The sequence below is a fragment of the Nyctereutes procyonoides genome, unplaced genomic scaffold, assembly GCF_905146905.1.
Source record: "Nyctereutes procyonoides isolate TBG_1078 unplaced genomic scaffold, NYPRO_anot_genome, whole genome shotgun sequence".
Taxonomy (NCBI): Eukaryota; Metazoa; Chordata; class Mammalia; order Carnivora; family Canidae; genus Nyctereutes; species Nyctereutes procyonoides.
The window spans coordinates 30,499,585-30,516,284 of NW_026575122.1; the positions used below are offsets into that span (position 1 = coordinate 30,499,585).

Here is a 16,700-nt window from a genome sequence, read left to right on the forward strand (position 1 = left end):
TTGCGGCGGGGGAGGGGCGGGGGGCGGGGCCTCGGCCGCGCGGCCGCGGGCGTCCCTCAGAGCCGGAGGGCGGGGGCTGCCGCCCAGCGAGGCCCACGGCGCCCGCGGGTGAGGAGAGGCCGAGACCCCTCCCTGCCGGTAAATCCCGCTGCTTGCCCCGCGGAGACCTGAAATACCGTCTCCCGGAGAGGCGGTCTGACGCCGTGCAGCCTCCCGGAGTTGCTCTCGGGTCAGGAAATGCCCGGAGGCGTGGAGCGCCGGCCGCCTCCGCCGTGACTGACGCCCGGACTTGGCCCGTGAGGTGCGGGGACACCAGAGGGTGAAGGCCTGGGAAGGGAAGACGTTCGCCGTTTCGTTTGTTTTCCAGAGGAAGGCGAGAAGGCACATTTCCTTTTTCCTTTTTTTTTCCCCCTTAAAAAAAAAAATCTTTGGTTAGGGAGTCGTTTGTATTCTTTCGTGAGTCCGTTCAAGCTTAAATATTTCTTTGAAGCCTTGCGTAACGTCTTGCACTTTGTTCCACCCTCCGCAATGTCTTCACCACTACTGGCCATGGCTCGTATTCGCGAAGTAATTTGCCCGTGTGTTTCATGCTAAGTAGCAGGCACGGCGAGGGGTGGGGCCACAACACTAAGTGTGATAGGATTTCTGCTCCCTGAGGGCTTCCAGCCCTCTAGGGGCTCGGGACAAACAGCCTTGACATTTGGTGAGTGTCGCTGGGGGTTAGGGTAGGAGCCTGGAGGCCCCCAGGTGGTAAGGAAGCGGAGCGACCCAGTTGCAGGCGCCTGTGACTCTAAGGTTTTCGTTCCTGGAGGGCCTACTGTGTGCCTGGCACCGGCGTCTCAAGCCAGCTGCTGCGCTTCCAGGCACCTGAGAGCAGCAGATAGAGTCAAATACCAAATAACCACCCAAGGACAGTAACACTCCAAAGGTAATAGGATTGAAGGTGGTGGAGGGTTTCACAGGGAGGGAGGTAGGACCAGACCTGCAAGTCGGGAGCCGAGGCCCCGAGGAGGACCTAAGGCCACCAGGAGCCTGCTGAACCTTCAAGGCAGAAGAGAACTAGGACTTCGGTCCCGTGGGAGAAGGAGTTAAGGTGAAATGAGAAAAGGCCCACGTGGCTGCAGTCGGGTGGAGGGAGCATCTAACTTCATCTTCTCACCGCCAGGGCCAGGCAGAGGCAAGTTTGTGTGATAAGTTGATGTCGAATAAGTAATTTAAGAAACGAGATTTTACCAGGCACAGTTGGAAATCTTATCAGTCTGTGCAGAGACATTTCCCTGGCTTTAGCTTTCTTATAGAAGCTGCTTGAAGTTTATTTCCAGATTTATAAGCAGGGGATGCAGACATCCAGCTAGGGACTCCATTTTGGCTAGTATGCAAATATTATTTTATAAGATAATTGGCTCAGATAAAATGAGTAATCTCACCATAGTCTTCTTAAGTGATAAAGATGAACTTTCCCTCTGCTTCAAAGGTCTAGCTTCTAGTTTGTGTTCAGTGAATATTGGTTGATTGGATGTTGGTCTACTCAAATCTTTCCCATTTAGTAATTACATGAGGTGAGGCATGAATCAGAATTGAAGAGGAAAGAGGAAGATGGCTGGAACAGACTCACCGAAGGGAGGAAAAACTGCACAGAAAACTGGTGAGCATGAGTGTGCGGCCACTTGCTTCAGGTTCCAGATCGTTGCATTTGGTTGAAAAGATCTGGAGTTCAGGTCTCACCTGCACCAATCACTATATGTAACTTCTCACCTGTCAAGTATGGTATCATTTATACCATCTTGTACATGACCACAGTGGATCTGAGAGTGCTTTAAAGCATTTAAATGCTCTAAGGCGTTTAAACATAGGATATTATTAACAAGAAAATTTTCTTTGAAGACCTCTCCTCCTCTGTTTCCTCAAGGAGTAGAGGAATAATGCAGAGGGCTGGTGCTTGCAAGGGGCTAGGAGTTGTGAGGAAAGGGTTTTAAAAGGAATTTTGCAACAAATGATTTGAACGGAAGAATGCTATCATATAAATTACCACCCCCTACTTTTTTGTTAGTTTATTTATTGAGTTAGTTTTTGCAATTATTTGAGAAACACCCGAGAGAAAAGGAAATTTTAGTCTGACTAAAATGATGGAATAGAGAAAGGCCGAATTATAATGCTGGATCTTCATTTTCCTATGTCAGTTCCTCAGTATCAGGGCGCACACCTCAGCCCAAAGCTCCCTGCTTAGCTTAGAATTGTCTAACAGGTATTATGCATCTGAAATGCGCTTAGGCACCGTTCAAAGCTTAGATCATATCCAGCCAGATCACAGTTGAGATAGACATGAGGTTGTTTTTCCTCGTCAGGGCCAGTAAGGACTGGGCTACACCGGCCGGTTTCCTGGGGATCAGAGTCCAATTTCAGGTTAATCTGTTTAGTGCACTTAGCGCAGTATTATCTTACCTAGAACTTGTTACACATGGAACCATTTCTTGTACTATTTTCAAATATTTGGAGCCATCAGAGAGGGTAACTAACGTTCCCTCCCCAGGGTCCTTCTTTTCCCTGGGTCTTTTTATGGAAGGCAGTGCAATAGGGGTGCTGTGCAGGGAGCTTGCTGCCTTCTTTGGTAACTGACTCACAATGTTACCATAAAGTAAGTTCTATCTCTCAAGGTAAAACTGATCATGACAAATCATCCCTTCCTGTGTCTTTCCAGTGATAATAATAGCTAGTCATTACTAAATGATATTCAGTGCTGCGTGCTTTTCATGATCACACTTGAATGATCCCAACAGCAGTATTATGAGACAGCTACTATTTATTGTCCCCATTTTATAGGCAAAAAAACAGGGACAGCCTTTTCACAGTCCATATTCTTAACTCCTTCACTGTATCACTGTAAACTTGTCTTGCCTCTTTTATTATATAGTGATTGTTTTGTATGGTGTTCTGACACTGGAATTTCTTTCCATTTTAAAATGTAAAAGGAGCTTTGTTTAAGGTAGGATGGTAAGAGAAGCTCTTACAGTGCAAAATGGACGTGGAAGTCTTGGTTACAATTTCATGTCATCTAAAGTGATTTTTTTTTGTGATGAAAGGCACAGATTAGAATGGGATAAGCAATAGTTTAAAATTCAAAAGCTATAAATTAAACTAAAGCTTTAGGATTAGAAACCCTTAAAAGGATTAGTGCAACCAGCATTAGCAAGACTTTAAAAGAGACTGGTTTACCTGTTTATAAGCTTCTTTTTCATTGAAGTAAAGAAATGATTTTCAGACTTACAACTCATTTTCTATTTCCTCAATTCCTATTTATGGCAGAACACTTTGTTTCACATGCATCATGTTTATGTACAGTTTTGGGTGGCTAATAAAAATGTTACTGGGAAGCACAGCTCCCACTTTACTTCTTTATCATTCAGGGAAAGGTGTATGCCAAGTGCTTATCTCCTGGGCAAAGGCAGTGACTTGACATTTTCACTGCCTTCTTCAGGACAGCATTTTAAACTCCTGCTTCATTCAGAATTGCTTGTTTTTGCTACATCACAATTCTTCATTTTCATTTGAGGAAAAAGCCTAAAAAAAGAATGTTTGCCCATAAGAGAGATGTTACTCAATTGTAATGTATGGACCTTGTTTTAATATAGATTAAAACAAACAAAAAATAAACAAGAAAGACATAGGGCAATAAGGGAAGGTGAACACTATTTTATGAGACTAAGCAACTGTTGTTATCTTGGGGGGCTATGATGATATTTGAAAAGGGAACTCCTTGCCTCTTAGAGATATATACTAAAATATTCAGAGCTGAAGTGATATGATGTCTGAGATTTCTTTCAAAATAATCTGGGTTTATTGGAGCAGGAAAGATGGGTTGGGAGCGTGGAGGAAACTAGGTAGGCCATGAGCTGATGGTTGTTGAAGTTGTAAGCCATTTGGAAAATGGAGGAGAAGAAGGAAACAGGAGAAGAGAAATGTTTTATATTTCATGGGACATGGAAATGAACCTTTGTACTATTAGAAGTTGTACACACTCATGATACAAGTATTAGATTCTAGAATGATTAGAATAACCAAAAATGCAGTTTGCAAATTATGCAATGTTTTTGTAAAATAAAAAAATAGGACATCAAAATTACTCACCTATGCAAAAAGTTGTAACCATTATTATTCCATAAATTGAAAAAAATTAATGGTCATTTCCATGTGAAATATATATGTGTATATTATAAATATATTTATATTGAGGGTAATATATATTATTTATGTGTATATATTTACCCTAAGTGAGTAATATGATGAACTCAGTCCTCAGAACCTGACATTTATTTCTCACAGTTTTGGAGATTGGAAAGTCCAAGATCAAGGTGCTGGCAGATTCAGCATGTACTAAGAACTCACTTCCTCATTCATAGATGCTTCCTGGTTCCTAGTGTCCTCACAAGGTGGAAAGGGCAAGGGAGCCCCCCTTAGTCTCATGTAAGGGCACTAATCCCATGCAGGTGGGCTCTGCCCTCATGATGTAATCATCTCTTAAAGGCTCATTTTCTAACACCATCACATTGTGGGTTAGGATTTCAATGTAGGAATTTTAAAGCAATGCAAACATTCAGTCTATAGCAGGTACTAGACAAAGGACTGTAGAACTTCTCTTTAGCTGGGACTTTGAGCTGGTGATTTCATTGGAAGAGGGGACTTTTTAAAAGCCACAGTTCTATAGCATTTGACAAATATTGAGAAGACATCAGTTGTACATATAAAAGAAAAAAGTATGGCTGCTTTAATGAGCATTAATAGCGGCTTATGCTTTCTCTAAAACTATCCCGTTTGCTGCCTCCAACTAAAATGACATTTTTTAGGTGCTTAGGCTAGCGTTGGACATAGCAGGAAGGGTCAGGTGGATTTCCATATCAGGTAGACAGCAGAGCCCTATAGTTTTTTACTGGAAGGGACCTTAAGAGCTCATAGTCAAATCCTTTATTTTCCAAACATAACCTTTCTCTCTGGCTCTCACCCCTCTTTGGCTAACTCCTCCTTCAGGACTCAATTTAGAGTCCCTTCCTCTAGGAGGCATTTTCTCCCTCCTGCAAAATCTGATTGCAGTCTCTGTTTCTGTCCCTTGTATTTCTTTCTTTTTCACCGGGTCTGCCCTGTCCCCTGTATTTCTTCTGTGGTCAAACTCATCACTTAGTATTATAAATATTCTTTTCATTTTCTTTTTTTTTTAATCTGTTGCCCCCAAGAGATTCCAAACACTTGAGGGTAGAGGCCTCTGCAGTATCCAAGACCAATTGTAGGACCTGCACATAGTCATTCTCAAAAAGTATCAAATGAATAAATGAATGTACTTAAAAAGCTCTGAGGTAAAATCATTTATGTCTAGGGAGAGTTTGCTAGGGTACAGCGGACTAGGTGACTGGACGAATAGTGACTGAGCAGAACTAACAAACCAGAAAATATGGGAAATGATAACAATACATAAATAATATATGCAATATATAGAATAATAATAATAGCATCTCCTGAGTGCTTCTGAGATGATACCCCGTGTCCTCATACTTTATAGATGTTAATTTATTCAGTCTCCACCAACATGCCCATTTTACAGATGAGAACATGGAAGCACAGATGAGTTATATAATTTGTCCAGTTCACAAAACTGGAAGATGGCAGTGGAGCCAAGTGTTCAGCTCAGGCAGTAGAATGTCAAAACTGTAATCATCACAGTGATAAACATTGACAGCAGAGCTAATAACTAGAAGACACAATAGCAATCTAATAAATGCCTTGCCTTCAGCTACAGTTCACACTGTGTGTAGATTAAGAGGCTGGCAGGTGAATTTGTAGTCAGAGCCCAGAAATGTATAGGCCTGGGGCAAGTCTTAGGGAACCTAACAGTTTCTTAGACCCGTAAAGATTGAGCTAAGTCTTTGAATGCACAAGTTCTTATATAAAAGAAGAACTTGAACTTGAAGGAAAGGTGTTCTGGCAATCTAACAAATATGAATTTAAAAAGACTGGAAACTTGGACATTAAAATATTGACAATTGGGTATCTTTGGTGTTAGGATTGTAAGTGATTTAAAACTCTTATGTATGCTTTTCCTCACTTTCCAGCATTTCTTCAATGTACATATATTACCTTGGTGATTTTTTAGAAGAAAAATCTTGGAAGTGATAAAGACAAGCACTAGCTTTTCTCAAACTCTACCAAGAATTATTGATATATGCTTGTAATGACTAAAACAGAGGAGGTCCGGGAGCCCGACGTGGGACTCGATCCCGGGTCTCCAGGATCGCGCCCTGGGCCAAAGGCAGGCGCTAAACCGCTGCGCCACCCAGGGATCCCCCTATGTAAGTTTATTAATTTGGTTCTGGATAGCTGAGTTTATCTTTCTCCTTTCTATCTGAAAGTTGAAAGGAAGTTATTCATTGGTGGGTATAAAAATGTATCCTAGGTTATACAGATTGCATTGTTTTATGAGTTATTTTCATTTTTTGTTTTTTGTTTTTAATACTATAGGTTACTACTAGCAGAAGCCCCTTGAAAGTGGCCTCAGTAGGATAGTGAACCTCTTGAAATTGTGGCAAATCTTTGTGTGTGTATATGTGTACTTTTTTTTTTTTTTTTGGAGTGGATGAGTTCATAGCTTTCATATATTTTCAAGAAACCTCTCAAAAGGATTAAGAACTGCTACATGATATGGATTTACCTGTAAATTCTAGGTGAAGGCAAGAAGAGTCTAGATTTGTTGTTAGGAAGTTAGAGGCAAAGTTGGAATCAGGTAACACTGTCAACAATCCAGGTGTGGGGTTCAAGAATAAGATCTTATAGTCATGAGCTGGTCATAGCTTATAAATCAGATGTAGAGACAGAAACTGTCCGGAACCAAGAAGAGGAACAGAAAGATTACAACAAAGGCAGTTTTAGTAAATACCTATTGCTTAAAAAGGAATTAATTTTAGACTTGGCTGAGACAAGAAGTTTCCCAGTAGCGATGCTGTATTCTGGTATAAGTTAATATGTCTGAGCTCCCAGATAGCTCTGTGATGTCTCCAACTTTCCCTTCTAAGGGTCCCTCCACACACTTATAAACAATCTACTAGAGGGGAAACAATCTACTAGAGGGGCCCCTGGGTAGCTCAGTTAGTTAAGCCACCAACTCTTGATTTTGGCTCAAGTTGTGATCTCAGGGTTGTGAGATGGAGCCCCAAGGTAGGCTCCACGCTCATCTCATAGAGGAGTCTGCTTGAGATTCTCTCTCTTGACTCCTCCCTCACCACCCCACCCCCTGCACATGTGTGTGCTCACTTTATCTCTCAAATAAATCAATAAATATTAAAAAAATTCTAATAGAGATTCAGCATAGTGGACTGCTCTGCTTTCTATTACTCCTATTCACTACACTTATAAAATTATGTCTGAGACCTTAAAATATCCAGAGAACAAGCACAAAAACATTGTTTTTTAATAATAGTAATACTATTATTTACAATCATATGATAAATGCACATTATTATTGGGTCAAGATGTTCCACAAAATGTTAATATTAACATTTAGTTTAACAGAGAATGAGAACAATTTATTTCAAAGATTGGATGGTTAGTAGGATTGGTTCTTATGGAACATTGGGTGAATTTCTTTCTTTTTTTTCTTTTTAAGAATTTATTTTTAAGCAATCTCCACATCCAACATGGGGCTTTCTAACTCACAACCCCAAGATGGAGTGGCAACTCAGCCAGCCAGGCGCTTCATCTTTAAACTCAATATAAACATTGGGGCAGGCACTGTGGAGTATACAAAAGAAATAGAAGACAGAATTCTTAATCTCAAGATATCGCAGTCTTTTCAGGAAACGTGAAACAATACAAGTCCAGTTAAACTCAATGCCGTCAAGTGCTAAATTGTAACCACATCCAGGCTAGTTTAGGGCTCTTGGAAAACTGCTCTTCAACAACAAAAATATACATGTGTATACATACATGCACACACAGACCCCTTCATCCCTAATGAAAGTAACTTTTAACATTTTTCATTTTTAAAGAAAAAATAATACATTAAAATATGATATATGGAAGATGTGTTCTATTTCAGTTATATGTTCTCCAAGAGTCTTTTACATTCCAGGTTTAGAGAAAAGCCACATTATTTAAAAAGGCAAATAGCCATACATGTACACACAGATGCGTTTTCTACTGATGAGTTTTCCAGGCTGAGTCTTTATTTTTTTTATTTTTTAAAGATTTTATTTATTTATTCATGAGAGACACGGAAAGAGAGACAGAGACATAGGCAGAGAAGCAGGCTCCTCCCAGGGAGCCTGATATGCGACTTGATCCCCAGACCCTGGGATCACATCCTGAGCCAAAGGCAGACACTCAATCCAGGTGTCCCCCCCCCCTTTTTAAAAAGATTTTATTTATTTATTTGGGAGAGAGAGAGAGAGAGAGAGAGAGAGAACAAGTGGAGGTGAGGGTCAGAGGGAGAAGGAGAAGCAGATTCCTCGCTGAGCATGGAGTCTGATGGGGGGCTTGATCCCAGGACCCCTGGATCAGGACTTGAGCCAAAGGCAACTGACTGAGCTACCCAGGTGCCCCTGAGCTGAGCCTTTATATATCTAGCCATTAAAAAAAAGGAAGACCCTGGGCAAGAGAGAAACAAGAAAGAAGTAAAGAAAGAAAAGAAGAAAGAACTGTTCTATTTTTTCAACAGGGCTTGGTAATTTTTTTTTTAAGATTTTATTTATTTATTCATGAGAGGCACAGAGAGAGGCAGAGATATAGGCCAAGGGAGAAGCAGGCTCCATCCCAGATCCCAGGTTCACGCCCTGAGCCAAAGGCAGATGCTCAACTGCTGAGCCACTCAGGCGTCCTGGGCTTGGTAATGTTAAGATAAATATTCACTTATTAAACCACAGATAGTATAGATTTTTCTGCTTTTAAGAGACACACTTGCATTTCCTAGTTTTATTTGCCATTTTAAATCATGGTTTTTCAAATATGTTACTGTATGTAAAGATTCATCTTTATCCCTTTTAACTATTTGGAAAAATGAACGCTAAAATTATCTTTGGTTCCTACCTCTATGTGGATTAATTAAATAAGAAACTTTTTCAATCCACATATGAAGAAACTAGGAGATGCTCTAAGACAGAATACCTTGATACACATGCTTCAGTAAAATACTCAGGGTTTATATGTCAGGTTTGAAACAAGTACAAAACTTCTTTGAGATATCTGATCACAGAAGCACAAGTTATGTCTCCATAGACTCTCCAACAATGCCATCTGCCAAAGCCTCTATGACAGTCTGTAGGAGAAGACATCCTGGGCCAAAATACAAAACATCTGGGTTCTGGTGACAGCATCTTTGCTTTCTTCATCTGTTTTCTTATCTCTGAAATAGTTAATAATTCTCTACCCATTTCTCTGGGTTTTGCGAAGACAAATTGTGATAATAATTGGAAACACTTTGGGCAGTGATTTGTAGAGTGATTTCAAAATTTTAAGATAGCTTTCTAAGAAAAAAATTGATTTAAGTAAAAATCAAATGAAAGTATAATAGTACATAGCATTTTATTTTCCCCAGATTGACACAAAGGTCCAAGGAAAGGGTTTTAGGAAGACTCTAAATTCTATATCACTATAAAAGCATTCCACAGTGGTGATTCTAGCCATATTGAATCTGTGAAAGAACCTCTCTGGCTACCTACTCTGTTTCTGGTAAAGTCTAGAGAGCATGGGAAAAGATGAATGATTTGGTGAAAAGACACTTTGAGTAGGTAGGAGATCACTGTTAACAAATGGTTTTTAAAGCTTTTGTTTAAGAAAGTATTCCTCCAAAGGGCGCCTGGGTGGCTCAGTTGGTTAAATGACTCTTGGGGGCAGCCCTGGTGGCTCAGCAGTTTAGCGCCCGCCTTCAGTCCAGGGTGTGATCCTGGCGACCTGGGATCGAGTCCCTCGTCGGGCTCCCTGCATGGAACCTGCTTCTCCCTCTGCCTGTGTCTCTGCCTCTCTCTCTCTCTCTCTCTCTCTCTCTCTCTCTCTGTCTGTGTCTCTCATGAATAAATAAATAAAAAATATTAAAAAAAAAGACTCTTGGTTTTGGCTCAGGTCATGATCTCACAGATTATGAGATTTAGCCTATTTCAGACTCTGCTCAGTGAGGAGTCTGCTTGAGATTCTCTCCCTCTACTTCTCCATTCACTCACCCACTCTCTCTCTCTCTCAAATAAATTAATTAAAAAAAAAGTTTCTTTAAGATTTAAGGACTTGTGGCAAGCTTATCAGTGTCTAGTCCCCATCAAAGGCCCTAAGGGATGGAAAAGTCTGCCAAGTGTCATGTTAAGAACTTGTGGTTTCTTTTTCCCAACTTCATGTTTTTATACCACCTCTCATATATTTGTGCTCTTTTTTCTAGACTACTCTCTTTTCTCCAGTCTTCCTAAAATTGGTCCCACCTTCAAGTCAATAGTTTTATGAAATACATTATTCTTTTTTTAAAAAAGATTTTATTTATTTATTTGAGAGAAAGTGAGAGAGATCACAGAGATAGAAGGAGAAAGGGAAGCAGACTCGCCACTGAGCGGAGAGCCCAAAATGGGGCTCGACCCCAGGACCCTGAGATCGTGACCTGAGCTGAAGACAGACTCTTAACCAAGTAAGCCACCCAGGCGCCTTGAAATACATTATTCTTGAGGAAGTTTCAGAGTATTTCCTGCTTTTGTTTATGATTCAGTGATGTTTTACCTGTTTTTCTTGGCTAAAGGAAACCAATGACTAAAGGGCTTCCTAAACTGTTCTCCTACTGCTGCCTATACCTTTTTTGGAGAGGTTTCATTTACTTATAGATGGTATTGAGAGCTATTAAATCCATATTATTAATCCAAAATATGTTTGATAAAAACTAAATCCCTAGTAAGTAGATTATATAAATTACAGCGTATCTACTTCCAAGAGTACTGTGTAGCTATAAAAACAATGCTTAACTAGTTTCTAAAAACAAGGCAAGAGCTTGTTACAGAGTTAGTTTTTTAACTGTTAAAAGTAAATATAATAAGGTCTCAATTATATAAAGATCTTTGAATATAGGTGTTCTTTTTCTTTCTCTTACACTTAGCTATATTTTTTCAATTTTCTATCATGAGCATGTTTATTTTTATATTAAAATGGAGTCTATCTGTGGGCTTTTTTTTTTTTCAGCCCAATACTAAGTAAATTGCTTTCATATTGGCTGATAAGAATAAAAGCACTTAAAATCCCAACAAAGACAACAATAATGATAAAAATGTATGTAATACTCTGGGAGGAACTGGTTTATAATGAATGAGTTCACTCCAGACTACTCAATTTTAAGTCACACCTAGAGCTCACCCTGTTAGTGTGCAAAGTAGGAAGTGATGAGGTTAATTGGAGCTTTGTGGCTGATTTCATTTAACCTTGGTCACAACGGACGTAGATGCCTTGTAAGCCCCCACTACTGCCTTCCCCTTCCCCTTTAGCCTTCACAATCTCTTCCCTTTTGAACTTCCCATTTTATTTCCATTCTTCCCCAATGGCTTAAATCAGAGGAAGAGAGGGAAAAATGGGGCAGGTCAAACTTAAAGGTATAGAAAAGATTCTTTTTACCTTACTTCTATCTCTGCAGGCAAGGGAGATCCCTTTGGACAAGTTCTGAGAATTAGAGCTATTTCATGTAACTGAGCGCTCAACTACTTCAGCTAATGGATCTTGTGACCCAGTTGTGGGAGTGGAGTGAAGTTCCCTTTTATTTCTTAGAGTGACTTTTTAAAAGGCACTGGAGCATGTAACAGAATTCTTCTTCCTTTCTTTCTTTTGAACACTGAAAATTCATGGTAATGATTAATATTACCCCCATTAACATTTTGTGAAACTGATCAAGACCTAAAGCAGTTTTTCTGGCACAAGATTGTTGCAATGTCATATTCAGTAAAGGTTTGGTGAGCAGAGACTGCGTAGGGACATAGCATAGTACATATTTGGAGTCCTCCTCAAATCTCCATTAGCTCCAAGGACACCCAAACATTTTTTTGAAAATGTATTCTGTGATGCAAACAATATTTTTCTCAATCTTATTTAAAATGTTGGGGAGGAAAGCTGTCCCTTGCCTTGTAACATATAATTTGTGCAATTATAAGACAAGTCCCCTAAGGACTAACTAGTATGGAAGAAAAATAAATATTTGCAAGCTGAGAAAGAACTATAAGAGATGTATGTCCAGGGTACAGGTCTCCCCAGGGCTCCAGGAAGGCTGGCAATAGAGGTATTAAAATGAGAGTATCAGGCAAAGTAAAAAGAAGAGGGGCCCAGGCTAAGGGAAGGTCAAGTTCAAAGGCACTACTGTGTGAAAAAATTCTTCAGGAAAATGAAAGCTGCTTGCTGAGAATAATTGAAGATGAGGCCAAAGAAGCAGGCATCAGCTATATCACAGACTTAGAGGCAGGTTAGGGAGTTCAGACTCTACTGTGTGGACCAGGAGTATCAAAGTGACCTCAAAAATTGTTTTACGAGGATGGCATAGCTATTTTAAAATAGTTTCAGGTCTGAATGCCTTTAAGTGGGACAGGTCTTTTCCAGGTCCATACTGCCTCGGACTTTGCTGTATTGAACCCCATGATTTCACATATTTAAATCTCTAGTAGTGAAGGCATCTGAAAATGTCTCAAGAAACCTCTAGGTAGGCAATGGAGAGTCATGAAAGGACTAGAATAAGCCAATGACATGATCAGATTTGTACTTTGGGAAGGTTATTTAGGCAGTACAGTGGAGAATGAGTTTTGTGACAGCTGGCATGACCTGGAAGGAAAGAACAATCAGAAAAATATTTAGGAGTGCCTGCGTGGCTCAGTGGTTGAGTGTCTGCCTTTTACTCAGGCCGTGATCCCAGGGTCCTGGGAGTGAGTTTTGCATCGGGCTTCCCACAGGGAGCCTGCTTCTCCCTCTGCCTGTGTCTCTGCCTCTCTCTCTCTCATGAATAAATAAATAAAATCTTTAAAAAAAAAAAAAAGAAAAATATTTAGAAGGTAGAATCTGCAGGACCTAATAAATAATTTTATGTGGAAGATAATGGAGGAGGCTTTAATGGTCTCTAAGTTCTTGCTTTGGTAAAGGGGTAGATTGGAGTGTGATTTACTGAGATGTGGGCTTTGCAAAAGGAGTAGCAAGTTGGGGGCAATGAAGGGATGTTCAGTTTGAGACCTGGTAAGTCTGACTGGCCCTGTGGGCCATTTTTGGCAGGCTGTTCAGTGGGCTAGAGATATGGATGCTCTGGGTATTTGGCTTCATCCCCAGTCTAGAAGGTTGGGGCCAAGTTGTTGGGTTGTTGAACTATCCTTAGCTCTGTTTGGTTACTGACTTCTTTGACTGTATCCCAAGGAAAAGCTAGATTTCCTTTCTCATTTGTTCCCATCTACTGTAGTTTTCAGTTTCTATCTGTCCTGCAGGGTTTTTAAGGAAAAGGAATGTAATTATGTTTCATCTTCTTGTGACTATTGCCACTCTTGTCCACCCATCAACTAACTGCCCTATGGTTGTTTGCACTGTTATTGTTAATAGGTAATAGTGCCTGCATGGTTAATGACCCAGCATCCCATGCAGAGATTTGTGGGCTGCATGTGAACATGAACTGCTACCAGCAAGAGATGGCAGACAGCTAGCCTTGGCCATGAGCACACCTGGCAAAGAAAGCTTTCCTGTCCCATGAACACTGACTGACTTATCTGTAATAGGCCTCCTAGAGTGGGTGGAGCTCAGGCTGGGCTGCTTCTTGGATTGAAACTAACAGCAAAACCATTCATAGAAGCTGAACAGGACACGTGCAAAGGAATAGCTACTTCTCAGGCCACACAGCACTAGCATTGCCTTCAGTAATTTCAAGCTTTCTCCTCTGAACCTGAAAGGAATTTGGGTTCTATAAATCTGTTTAAAGTATGCCTCAAAATGACTAAATTCTTGGTGTAACTTTGGCGTTTGAAGTTGTCTGAAAAATGAGGCAAATCATCAGTGAGCACATACTATGAATCAGGACCTCCACAAAGAGTGGGACTCCAGTGGTATCCCTTCATGGAAATGTAGAGCACTCTGAAACCTGGCGTGACTCCGTGATGCTTTGGGTAAGTCACATACTACCTTTTGAAAGGGGGAGGTGATACCCAGATTAAGGACAAGAGCAGTTCATTGAAACACAGTAAAAAAAAAAGTTTCTGCAATTTCCCCACCCAAAAATCATCTCCAAATCCTTATCTGCAGATACATATACAAACATTATTTTTATTAATGATAAATTATATTAAACATTTGGGTTTTTTCCTTATTTAAATTGAAGTATAATTTACATAGAATGGAATGTATAGTTGCTAAAGGTACATTTTGATGAATTTTGGCAAATGTATACCCATTCTGTCCTTCTCCTCCCTGTCAAGCCATATTCCAGTATTAGAACATTTCCATCACTGTAGAAAGTTCCCTTACCTCTTTTCAAATCAGTCTCTACTCTCTTTACCTGTTCTACTCCTAGCCAACCTCTGTCCTATTGTCTATTGCTAGATTGGTTTTGCCTGTTCTTGAACTTCATATAAATGGAAACATACAAGTACAAAGAGTTTTGTATTTTTTTAAATCTAGTAACATGTGAATGATTTTCATCTCAGAAAAATTTATCTGCAATATCACTTTTAATGGAAAAATCTTACTTTTTCTGAATGCAGTGTACACATATTTACTTGACCAGTTCTTATAAATGGACATTTTAATTTCTTTAATTCCCTCCCTTTCTCTCTTCCTTCCTTGCTCTTATAAATATCCTTGTTATCAATGTCATTATAGGCAAGTCTTTGCATATGAGGCAATGTGAGGTTACGTTCCTAGAAGTGGAGTTGCTGTGTCAAATAAATGTACTTTAAAAAAATGCACATTAAAAGGGATATTGTCAAATGATCTCCAAAAAGACTACCTTAGTTTATTTCTTGGTATTGTCATAACATGTAAACTTGTTTTCTCATACCCTCACCCAGGTTTAGAATTGGGGGGGAAATCTTTGATATTAGTCAGCTTCATAGTATAAACCTGGTATTTCATTTTGATCTGTATTTCTTTTATTATTAATGAGGTTGAAGACTTTTTCTTCTGAGGAAGACTTCATTTTCCTTTTGTCATTTTACAGTGGAAATAAATGGTCTTTTCATAAAAAAATAATTTTCCAAATGATCAATAGCTGGTTATGGAAAAAATAGTCCTATTGAAGATGAGAGGATAAAAATAAATCAACTAACAAAGCCATAAGCCAAATTTTCTCTCTTTTACTTTTAGCCAATGGACTTATTCCATAATGATTGTCATTAGCCTTATTCTATAATTGATTTTGCCTAGTTTTTGCTTTTCAGGCAGTGTTTTTGTTTTCAGTTACTTTTAGAAAGGTTTTATTTCTGCTTGAAAAAAATTAAATTCAGTTTTGGATGACAAGGTTTTTTTTTTTTTTTTTTTTTTGGATGACTAGGTTTTTAAATAAAAATTAATCATCTAAGGATACGTTTAAGCCCAGAACATACCTTAGATATTTTTTTTAAAGATTTTTTTTTTTTTAATTTTATGATAGTCACAGAGAGAGAGAGAGGCAGAGACACAGGCAGAGGGAGAAGCAGGCTCCATGTGCTGGGAGCCGGACGTGGGATTCGATCCGGGGTCTCCAGGATCGAGCCCTGGGCCAAAGGCAGGCACCAAACCGCTGCGCCACCCAGGGATCCCCATACCTTAGATATTTTAAGAATGATTAAAGGAGAGCCAGATATCCAGTGTTTAGGAAGCCACTTGCTTTTTGCCAAGTTATCTAGCAACAAAGTTAGTAAATGAGGTTTGAAAACATTCCAACCTTTTATGTCAAATCACAGGATTAGTTGATACCGTCTTGGTAGTATGTCACAACTTTCTTTCAAACTCTGTTTATCATCATCAATAGGTAAATACAAAGAGATTCATTTTTTCTAACATTTTTCAGAGAACCATTGCTGATTGATTGATTAACATTGCTGTTTTAGTTGTAGCTCAGTTGAACGTGGGATAGCTAAGTTCCTTATTTGTAGAATTGAGGGTGTTGGCTAAATTTACCCTGAAGGTCTCCTTGGGACCTAAAACTCTTAAGATAGAGAAATTTATCATTGCTATAGTAAATGATAGTAAAAATCTTTATGATAATAGAGATTAATAAATATAAATAACACTTTGATAAGATCTTGTTTGGGAAATGCCCACAGAGCCATTTAGAGACAGAATTAAGCATGTAAGCAGTAGAGTAGAATGCAGATTCTGGAGTTGGAAGCAATTTTGGGTCTGAAACACAGCTCTACCACTGTCTGGTAGCCTTCAGCTGGTTACTTAATCTCTCAATTTTTCAGTTTCCTCATTTATAAGTGGGGATAATAGCTGTCTCAAATCATTGCCTGACACATAGGAAATACCTGGGATATGGTAGCTGCTATTATTATTTTTATAATCATCATCAACAACAACACAATCAGGAATGTATAGAATTAAAGAGAAGCAGCCATCACTTTATTTTTCATTAACCTACTGTAATTTATATTTGAAACTTTTAGACTGGTTATTCGTACTGTCAAATATACAGTGAATCTGATCCCCTCATTATAGGATATATTAGCAGAAAACCTTCTCTTCTCCCTCACAGATTCTCCTAACTAAACCAC

General features: G+C 39.4%; 1 long non-coding RNA gene across 1 annotated transcript in view; it reads left to right on the forward strand.

Annotated features, from left to right (window-relative positions):
- Positions 1 to 54: 54 nt before the first annotated feature.
- LOC129517027 (uncharacterized) overlaps positions 55 to 16,700 on the forward strand; it is a 134,470-nt gene continuing 117,824 nt past the window's right edge. Inside the window, exon 1 of the long non-coding RNA XR_008665923.1 lies at positions 55 to 301. This is a non-coding gene — a long non-coding RNA (uncharacterized LOC129517027). The remainder of the gene's footprint in view (positions 302 to 16,700) is intronic.